We start from the raw sequence: 9,738 nt of genomic DNA, 5'->3' as shown, positions 1-9,738 counted from the left end.
AGAATTATAATCATAGGTTCATTTTAATGGAATTAGTAAATGGTATAGAATTCATGGCCATATAAACATTATAGGATTTTAGATGATTTATCTCCGATTATTTTTAGTGATACTTTCTTTTAGAAAGAAAGGAGAAAATACCACTAGTCGTATGGAAAATAGATTTTTACTAGCCAAAATAAAAATGCTCATAAGTATAGCACTTAACTTTTTAGAATTGGTAAAATACTTGTTTATGTTATAAAAAGCCCAATTGGTGATTTATGTTGATTTTTAGAATATTATGTTAGTAGATTCATTTTTAGCTATACTCAATAATTCAAGTTAGAATAAAAAGTATAAAATCTATTAGGCCCCGTTTGTTTTGTTGGAATTGAACTCCATTTTAATAATTATAATTTAGACAAAACTAATTAATTTCATATATTTATATATGTAAGATATTTGTATATTATTCTAAATCATATGAGAGAGAGTTATATACTACATTTATGTTATAACAAAGCAAGTAGAATAGTGTGCTATAAGTTGTACATCGGAAACCTATCATGTAAATCTATATCTATAGAATCAATTTCCATCTCTCACCCCATGAATTCGAGATAGGCTTATATGATAAATTTGGAAAGTGGTCGAATGTCACATTCTAAAAAATTAGCCTATTCCATTAGTAAGATTCCAATTCCTCAACATCAGAAACATATCATGTAAATCTATAGAATCAATTTCCATCTCTCACCTCATGAATTTGAGATAGGCTTATATGATAACTTTGGAAAGTGGTGGAATGTCACATTCTAAAAAATTAGCCTATTCCATTAGTAAGATTCCAATTCCTCAAAATGAAAGGAAACAAACGGGACCTTAGTCTATTTATTAGTGTTAAAGAAAATAATTAGCTTTTATTTTCATAAAGGATGTTAATACGTATTAATACTAGTTAAAACTATTATTATAACACATACTCATAATTTCACCATTTATGACTCGCAATAACAGTCATAAATGAATTAATAAGTATTTACGCTTTAGGACGTATTTATGTGTGTGATAAGTGTGATGTATGAGTGTGATGAATGTAATGGTGAATGATTACCTATGTACAGGTGTATGTTTATTTATTTGGCGTACGTATTCTTTTGTATGTGCGATACGCAAATCAATGCTAGAAGTGGACTGTGAGGTAGACGAGCCTAACACGTTCGAGGACGACCCGCACGACACGTTCGAACAAGTCAAGTGGATTCTCCCTCTGCATATTCTATTTGTACCCAATTAACGCATATAATAATGTTTACTTTTTGGATATACTGCATAATTTGATGGGTTTTGCCTAATTAAGGATTTCCTAGATTTACCAACTGAATTCCTTGATTACCTTGGAAAATACTATGCTTTGCAAAATTGATGCTACCGCTCAACTTGTTAATTTTGATGTCACTCATTATTTGATATTAATGTTACTGAAATGAAATTCGCATTATGATATTAACCCGATGGTTAAACAAGATTATTTTATATTAATTGGAACATGGAGTGACCATCCAGGATAACAGTGCAACCACGAGTGCTATCATGGCTCTGGCTTTGGTAACTAGCTTTATACGCTTAGTACCTAGCAACCTTACCTGAAATATGGGCAAGAGGGGGAGCGGCAGTGGTGGCAGCTCACGTTAATATGGGGACGTATTCTTAGCTAAGGTACCTCGCCCAGAGGGCCTCCACACCGACTTGGAAACCTTAGCGGGTTGCTTTGTATTAAGTATATTTTGTGAAAGCCTCATAATGGATCCCTAGTCATTCACCTTGGCAGTGTTTACGGGTCCGATCAACCCAGGCTAGATGGGATACATGGCTTGTGGGTAAAGTTGTACCACCTCTGCAGAGTGTAAAACTGATATGTCAGCCGTGCTCACGGTTAAGAGCAGCCTGGACTCCTCACATGATAATTGAACCTATAGATGGACAATAAATCGAGATCCGATGATCTGTCAATGGTTTGCTTAAGTGGTTTCACTTAAGTGTTTTTTATATACTCTTATACCTTTATTTAATGAGAATACTTGGGATACACACTTATTAGTAAGACAGGTGTTGTTAATAAAATGTTAACCAACTAAAATGCTCACTGCTCAACCTTAGCCTCACCTTGTTAAACTTGCATTAATTTTCCCCACTTGCTGAGCCCCGACCATAAGTGAGCTCACCCTTGCTAATATTTTGATCAGAGGGTGATGCTAGAGACTTCGCTGATGACGACTATGAGTTTTAAGTCTAACGATGCGTCCGTCATCTTCCTGTGGGAGATTACCCATGTTATTTAATTCCGCCTTAATTTGATGTTGATATTTGTTAAAGATACAATGATTCAGATGATGTAATAAAGTACTCTACTCTCTTTACGCCTTTTTTGCATTGTCTTTTGATATATTACACTTGTGACGTCAACATATGTGTGGAAATGGATCTTGGCACACATATGATATACGCTCGGTTTTGCCCCCTGGAACCGGGTGTGACACTTCCGGTAGCTTTCGTCTCATAAGACAACTCATGGATGTTACAGAAGCATTTTGCATTTGGTTATAACCCCTGGCTCCTCATGGCCCAAATAAAGATCCCCATCTTGATGATAGCTTCGGGAGTAAGCTGATAAAGGTAAATTTCGAAAGTCTTTTGAACTTCGACCAACAACTTATCTAGATGGAACCGAAGCCCTGCCTTCATGAAGCTTCTATAAACTACCACCTCGTCAGCTTCGGACAGAGGGACATTATTTTCCCCTCACAATTGAAATATCACGAAAGTACCTTCCCCTCATTGCATCAATTTTCCCTTGCTTGATGGTTGATTTTCCGAAGACAACATGACTTGGTCTCCAGGGCCGATCTTCGGCTTCTTCATTTCCGCTTTCTACGTCAAAGCTTTCACTATCATTGGAACCCTCAAATATCCCAGCTAGCATCTCATGTGCAATCTTCTCTGCGTTGGTTTTCTCCATAGCTTCATAAAACCCGGACAGAGCCGGATCAATAATCTTCTTCTCGTCAGCCATTAAGTCGGTGGTTGTTGGAATGCCGAAGCTTGAAATCCAATTAAACTCGACAAAGCAATAAAGTTTAAAATGACGAGCACAATGTAAGCAACTGAAATGGCACAAGAAATGCTTTCAATCCAAGCTCCTATTTATATGTCTAGCGCCCCACGGTTTGATGGGTCCCGCATGTTAGTGTCATTCGCTATTCTAGCGAAGGGAAGGTGTTTTTTCGGACCTTCGGCTAAAGGCCTTCGTTCACGTCGCAGTCTAAATTTATTACAAAGAAACAAATCAACACTGTGAGGGGCTACTGTTGGGGCCTTCTCCTTCCGAAGGTCCTCAAAAACATAATTAACCATTTGTTTTCAGCATAAACTATTTCCGGAAGCTTCGTCTTCAGGATATAAGCCTCTTATGACGAAGACACATAAGAGGAAGACAGATCCAAAGAAGATAAGAGTAAACGCCGAAGCTATAACCAGACAGAAAAGCTTCGGCTAGCAAAACTATCCACGTAAATTATCTACCAAAAAACTTCAAGATTTTTTATTGATTGTCTCCGCTCTCTGTATAATATTTTTTTATTTGGCTAACTGATGTTATTATTTACTCAATCAAATATGTCTAGTTACAACACGGCCAATAAAGTGAGCGATTAGAAGAGAGTTCACAACGACTGACTGAACGAACAGAGATTATAAAATGACATAATTCCACCATACAGAGATCAAATAAGAGAAAGTTTGTGAACTCAAGTTTCTAAAATAAGTCACATGAACTCAAACTTATAAAAAAGATAGATCAAAATATGGAGTGATTGCTAAAGTCAGACATCAATAAAAACCGAAAGCGCTCTATATAAATTATGCTACATCGTAGCAATTACTAACGTTTAAAACCAATAAATAACCTTTCATTTTACTGTTAATGTGACAAATCATTGTTGTTCCATCCAATTCAGCAAACTCAAACACCATGGAGTCCATTGCGCCAATGTGGTCTCAGAAATGGACCTAATGCTTGCAAGAGCCAAGAACGTCGTACCGTGCTTGGGTTGTAGCCTCGGCCCGTAGTGCTGGTCCGGCCCGACACGATTATATTTTTTATTTTGCAAAAAAAACGTATATACATATATATAATTAATATTCAATATTAAAAACATCTAAGCATGATGTTCTACTGGTTAGACAGCTTTACCCAGTGTCCCTCGCCCTTCTTCCATCAAGGCATGGGTTCGAACCCCACCTCCTGCACCGTTTTTAACACTTTACGCTGATTTAATCAAATGGGCCGACGGGATAATGACCTGGTCTGGCACATTCAATAGGCCGGCATAATGTGCCTGGGCCAGAGTTGTGGCCCAAGGGCATCTGGCCCGTGTCGGGCCACCGTTTGATCATCTATAGGCGTGCATCAGGTTAATTTGAAATAGTTGTAAGGGGTTATTCATAAAAATATGACGCAGGATGACCGTTGAAACTGGTGCTTTAAGTATAGTATAGACTATCATTCTGAGGTTAATAGGGTCAGTGACAGTTTGCATAATAAAGTAGTTGCTACTTTTGTGAACACAGTCGCGTGAGGCTGTTGTGTGCATAAATGATTATGTGGCTGGTGGGTCATCGGTCCTTGAATCCTCATAACCTTGTGTTGACACCTTTTTCGGGCGCCAATCACTCAACATGAACCAGCGGCGGTGCTCTCTACACAGGGGTGGACGGTCCGTGGCCAGGGGCCGGACGGTCTGCGGTCTGGTGCGAGGCTAGGATTTCCTACCTCGTGGCCGGACGGTCCGCGCATGCGCAGGGGCGGCGGAAGATCGCCGACGACGCCTGGATCTCGCTCCCGGGAGGGACCCCGTCGGGGAGGAGAGATCCTAGGTGATGTCTAAGCTCGGCAAGCCAACCTAGACTCCTCTAATCGACGTAGAGTCGAAGAGAAGCGAAGAATTTGGGGATTAGAAGACTAACCTAGAACTAGACTAAAACTACTCCTAAGAATAAATGTAAATTGTATTGATTGAGGGTTCGATTGATTCATTAAATCGGTCGTATTCCTCTGCTTTTATAGAGGAGGGGGGCTGGACCCGTTACCAACGAAATTCCAAGCTTATCCCGAGATTCTCGCCAACAAGCATAGCAAGACTCGGAACCCTAATTTGTTCTGTGCTTGCGCGGACCGTTCGGCCCACAGGCGCGGACCATCCGGACCACGGACCGTCCGGCCTTAGGGCCGGACCGTCGAACGACTCTTTTTAGTGCTCAACATATGCCTCCTGCCTTTTGGTGGAGCTGAGCAAACCAAATGCAACTAACTCGATGTGATTACATCGGTTTTGTTAGGCATCTTGCCACATACTAGGATGGTACTGTTTGAGGAAACGCCCATTCAAAGACTTGGGTAAATCCTTGCCTTGTAATGTTTGTAGTAAATAGGCGTTACCACACATTACCTGTTTTACTTTATAAGGACCCTCCCAGCTTGGCAACCATTTCCCAAACTTCCGGTCTTTATTCCTTAGAGGCAGGATGGTCTTCCATACTATGTCCCCTACTTGAAATGACTTTGCTTTGACCTTCTTGTTGTAGGCCCTGGCTACTATGATCTTGTCCTTTTCTATTGCTCCCAAAGCTATCACCCTCTTGTCGGTCACCTCATCAATATTATCCATCATTGAATTATAATAATCAATGACGGTTAGATCATTTTGTCTCGCAAACCTGATAGCATTCAAACTTATTTCCACAGGCAACACTGCTTCCTGCCCATAGACAAGCTCAAAAGGAGATACTTTAGTACCACTATGTTTAGATATTCTGTGAGCCCATAAAGCTTCGGACAAAATCTTATGCCAATGCTTAGGATTATCGGATATCTTCTTTTTTATCAAGTTAATCAATGTCCTATTACTAGACTCGGCCTATCCATTGGCCTGAGCATAATATGGAGATGAATTAAGCAACTTAATTCTATATAATTCAGCAAATTCACGTACCTCCTTTAACATAAAAGAAGTTCCTTGATCTGTAGTCAAGGTCTAGGGAATGTCGAATTTATGAATAATATACTCAGTTATGAACTCAATTACCTCCTTGTGTGTCATGTTCTTCTGAGCAACGACTTCAGTCCATTTGGTAAAGTAGTCAGTGGCAACTAACACGAACCGATGCCCCTTTGATGATGAAGGATGAATTTCTCCTATAAAGTCTAATCCTCATCCTCTAAAAGGCCAAGGCTTGATGATAGGATGTAATTCGACTATAGGGACCAACTGTAGGTCGCCAAATTTTTGACACACTTGGCATCCTTTGTAGTACTTGAAACAATCAGCTATCATGTTAGGCCAATAAAAACCAGACCTTCGCAACAACCACTTCATCTTTGGAGCCGATTGATGGGTACCACAAATTCCTTCATGTACTTCGGCCATGGCTAATATAGCATCATCTGGGCCCAAGCACTTAAGAAGGACGTCATTGACTGTTCGGCGGTAGAGTTCATCACTCATCAAAACATACTTGAAAGCTGTACGCCGAATGTTCTTATCTGTCCTGATATTGGGATTTCGTAAATAATTAGTTGTGGGCGTCCTCCAATCACTTGTATCGGCTTCATTATCAGGCAAACCAATTAGGAGAACTTTCCTAGTAACCCCGGACGGTCTGGAGTCTTTACTCGGACGATCCGCGACCTAGGGAATTGGCCCTGCACCGGCTATCAGATTTTCAGTATTGTGAAATCTCTCTCGCTTTATCCGATAACCTGATGCATCTTGTGCCAAATTGTTAGCTCTATGATTCTAAACTCTAGAGATATGTCGAATACTAAATTCGTCAATAGAATGAATTATGCCCCAACATTTTACAAGGTAACTATTTAGAGTACCATCAAAACATTGATATTCTTCTAACACCTGTTGGACGACTAGCTGAGAATCACCAAATGTCTTCACATGTTTTACTCCCATACAATTAAAAGTTCCAAGTCGAACAAAAGGGCCTCATATTCGGCTTGATTGTTAGTGCAATAAGTTTTCAATCGGCTAGAGAAGTCGAAGGAGACATCACTTGGTGAAACAAGTACGATGCCAATTCATTGCCCTTCATTGCAAACCAATCCATCAAAATATAAAGTCCAAGGAGTAATAGTGAGGTATGACATGTCTAGTTTATGAGTATCATTAATCCGATGTTCTATAATAAAATCCGCTACGACCTGACCTCTCATAGATTTCAACGGTTCATAGGCGAAGTCATATTCTATGAGTGCATAAGCCCACTTACCAATTCTACCACTCATAATTGGGTTATGCAACATGTATTTGATCACATCGGCTTGACCAGAAACAGTGCAATGACTAGATAGTAAATAACATCTACACTTGGTGCATGCATAAAACAAGCATAAGCATAACTTCTCAATAAAAGTGTACCTCGTTTCAGCATCCACCAACCTCCGACTTAGATATGTCACCACATGCTCCTTTCCTTCAGTTTCTTGTATCAGAACAGCCCCAATGACCTTATCTTCAACTGCAATGTATAATCGGAATGGTACTCCTGCTTGTGGTGCTTTTAATACGGGAGCCGAAGACAAGTATTTTTTAATGAGATCAAATGCTTCCTGCTGCTCTGCCCTCCAAGCGAATTCGGCATCATTCTTAAGCCGAAGGATAGGGGTGAAGGCATCAATCTTCCTGGCTAGGTTAGAAATAAACCTTCGTAAATAATTCACCTTGCCGAGAAACTTCTGCACTTCGACCTTACAGGTCGGAGGTCCCACATTCCGAATAGACTTGATTCGGTCAGGGTCTATCTCTATACCATGTTCATGGATGACAAATCCTAAAAACTTACCAGCCGACACTCCAAAAGCACATTTACGTGGGTTCATTTTCAAACCATACCGACACATCTTATCAAAGGCTTTGCGCAAATCAGCTAAATGAGAACTAAACTCAGCCGATTTTACTACAATATCATCATATAGACTTCCATAGTGTTCCCAACAGCTCGTGAAAGATCAAATTCATAGCCCTCTAAAAAGTAGCACCGGCATTTTTAGACCAAATGTCATGACAACCCACTCAAATAAACCAATGAAGCCTGGACATATAAAGGCCATTTTAGACGCATCTTCTTCGGCCATTAAAATCTAATTATATCCGGCATTACCATCAAGAAAGCTAATAATTCTATTTCCTGATGCATTATTGATTAATGTGTCAGCTATGGGCATGGGATACTCATCTTTAGGAGTTGCTCTATTTAAATTGTGAAAATCAAAGCATACTCTAAGCTTACCTGACTCTTTCTTCTCCGCTGCACAATATTGGAAACCCACTCTGCGTATCTGCAAGGTCTAATAAAATTAGCTTCTAGCAGCCGGTGGATTTCATCCTTGATTCGTGGGAGAAGATCTGGACAAAATGTTCTAGCTCTCTGCTTGAAAGGTGTGAAACCGGACTTAATGGGCAGTCGATGCTATACAATCTCTCGGCTTAATCCCGGCATCTCAGTGTAATTCCAAGCAAAACAATCCGAATATTCCTTCAACAGACCGATCATTTCATTTCTAGGATCGGTCTCCAGTGTCTTGTTTACAAAAGTCGGCCTTGGAGTTTTACCATCTCCTATGTCGATCTCCTCCAAAGGATCGGCCGATGTAAACCCCTGTCCTAGTTTATCAAGATCTCTGAATTCCTCTATCATGTCCCCCACAGAGGAATCAGATGATCTTTGTGTGATGGCGGACACTCCGGTCTCGGGGGCCGGATCATCCGTAATATTGTCTTTACGCTGTGGTAGATATTCGGTCTTAAAGACTGAACTGTTTTGTGAAAGACCGGACCATTCGGCCTTAGAAGCCGAACTGTCCGTGACCAAGGACTCATGAGTTTTGTGTGTACTCATCATTTAAACTTTATTTAGGATTTAGCCAATTCTCCATCGGCTCTAGCATTACAGAAATGAAACCCTTCTTATCTATACTTATGAACTGGTAATCAGAAAAATCTACTCCTGTGACACATGTAGCAGTCTCATAAGTCCAGAGTACAGGGGCATCAGCCACAGCGATACAGGCCGATACATCAGCATGTACTTGTTCTACATCATCGCTTACCCATTGTATTAACATTTGATGTAATGTAGAAGGTATACATTGGTTGGCATGAATCCAATCTCTGACTAGGATTAGACTGTAATTTCCTTCTACATCAGTGACGAAGAATGCAGCAGCAAGGGTCTTAGTCCCGATGGTTTATTCAACGGACGTGACTCCCCTGGCTTTGATCGAACTATCAGTTCCAACACCGCTAAGGGTCATGTTGGTTTTGACAAGTTCGTCATCTTGTTTACCTAATTTTCTGTACAATGAATAAGGCATTAGATTTACAGTTGCCCCTCCATCTACCAACATTTTAGCAATCGGTATCCCATCAATGTGACCGCACATGAAGAGCGGCTTTAAATGATTTACCGATTCCTTTGGTTTAGTAAAGGCGGCTTCTTTAGGACCAAAATCAAACTGGGCAACAACAGGTTCATCATTGCCGACAATAGTACAATCGGTGGAAAATGTAATAACATTTACATCCATATCTAGGCGCTTTGGAGAAGCTTCGTAGTCAACTAGGTCTTCTCCCAGTAGGTCGTCTTCCTCCATTGATGTCGGTACGTCGTCGGGGGCATCTTGGTGTG

This window comes from Zea mays, chromosome 7 (assembly GCF_902167145.1).
Source record: "Zea mays cultivar B73 chromosome 7, Zm-B73-REFERENCE-NAM-5.0, whole genome shotgun sequence".
Classification (NCBI taxonomy): Eukaryota; Viridiplantae; Streptophyta; class Magnoliopsida; order Poales; family Poaceae; genus Zea; species Zea mays.
Note: the sequence above shows the minus strand (reverse complement) of the source record.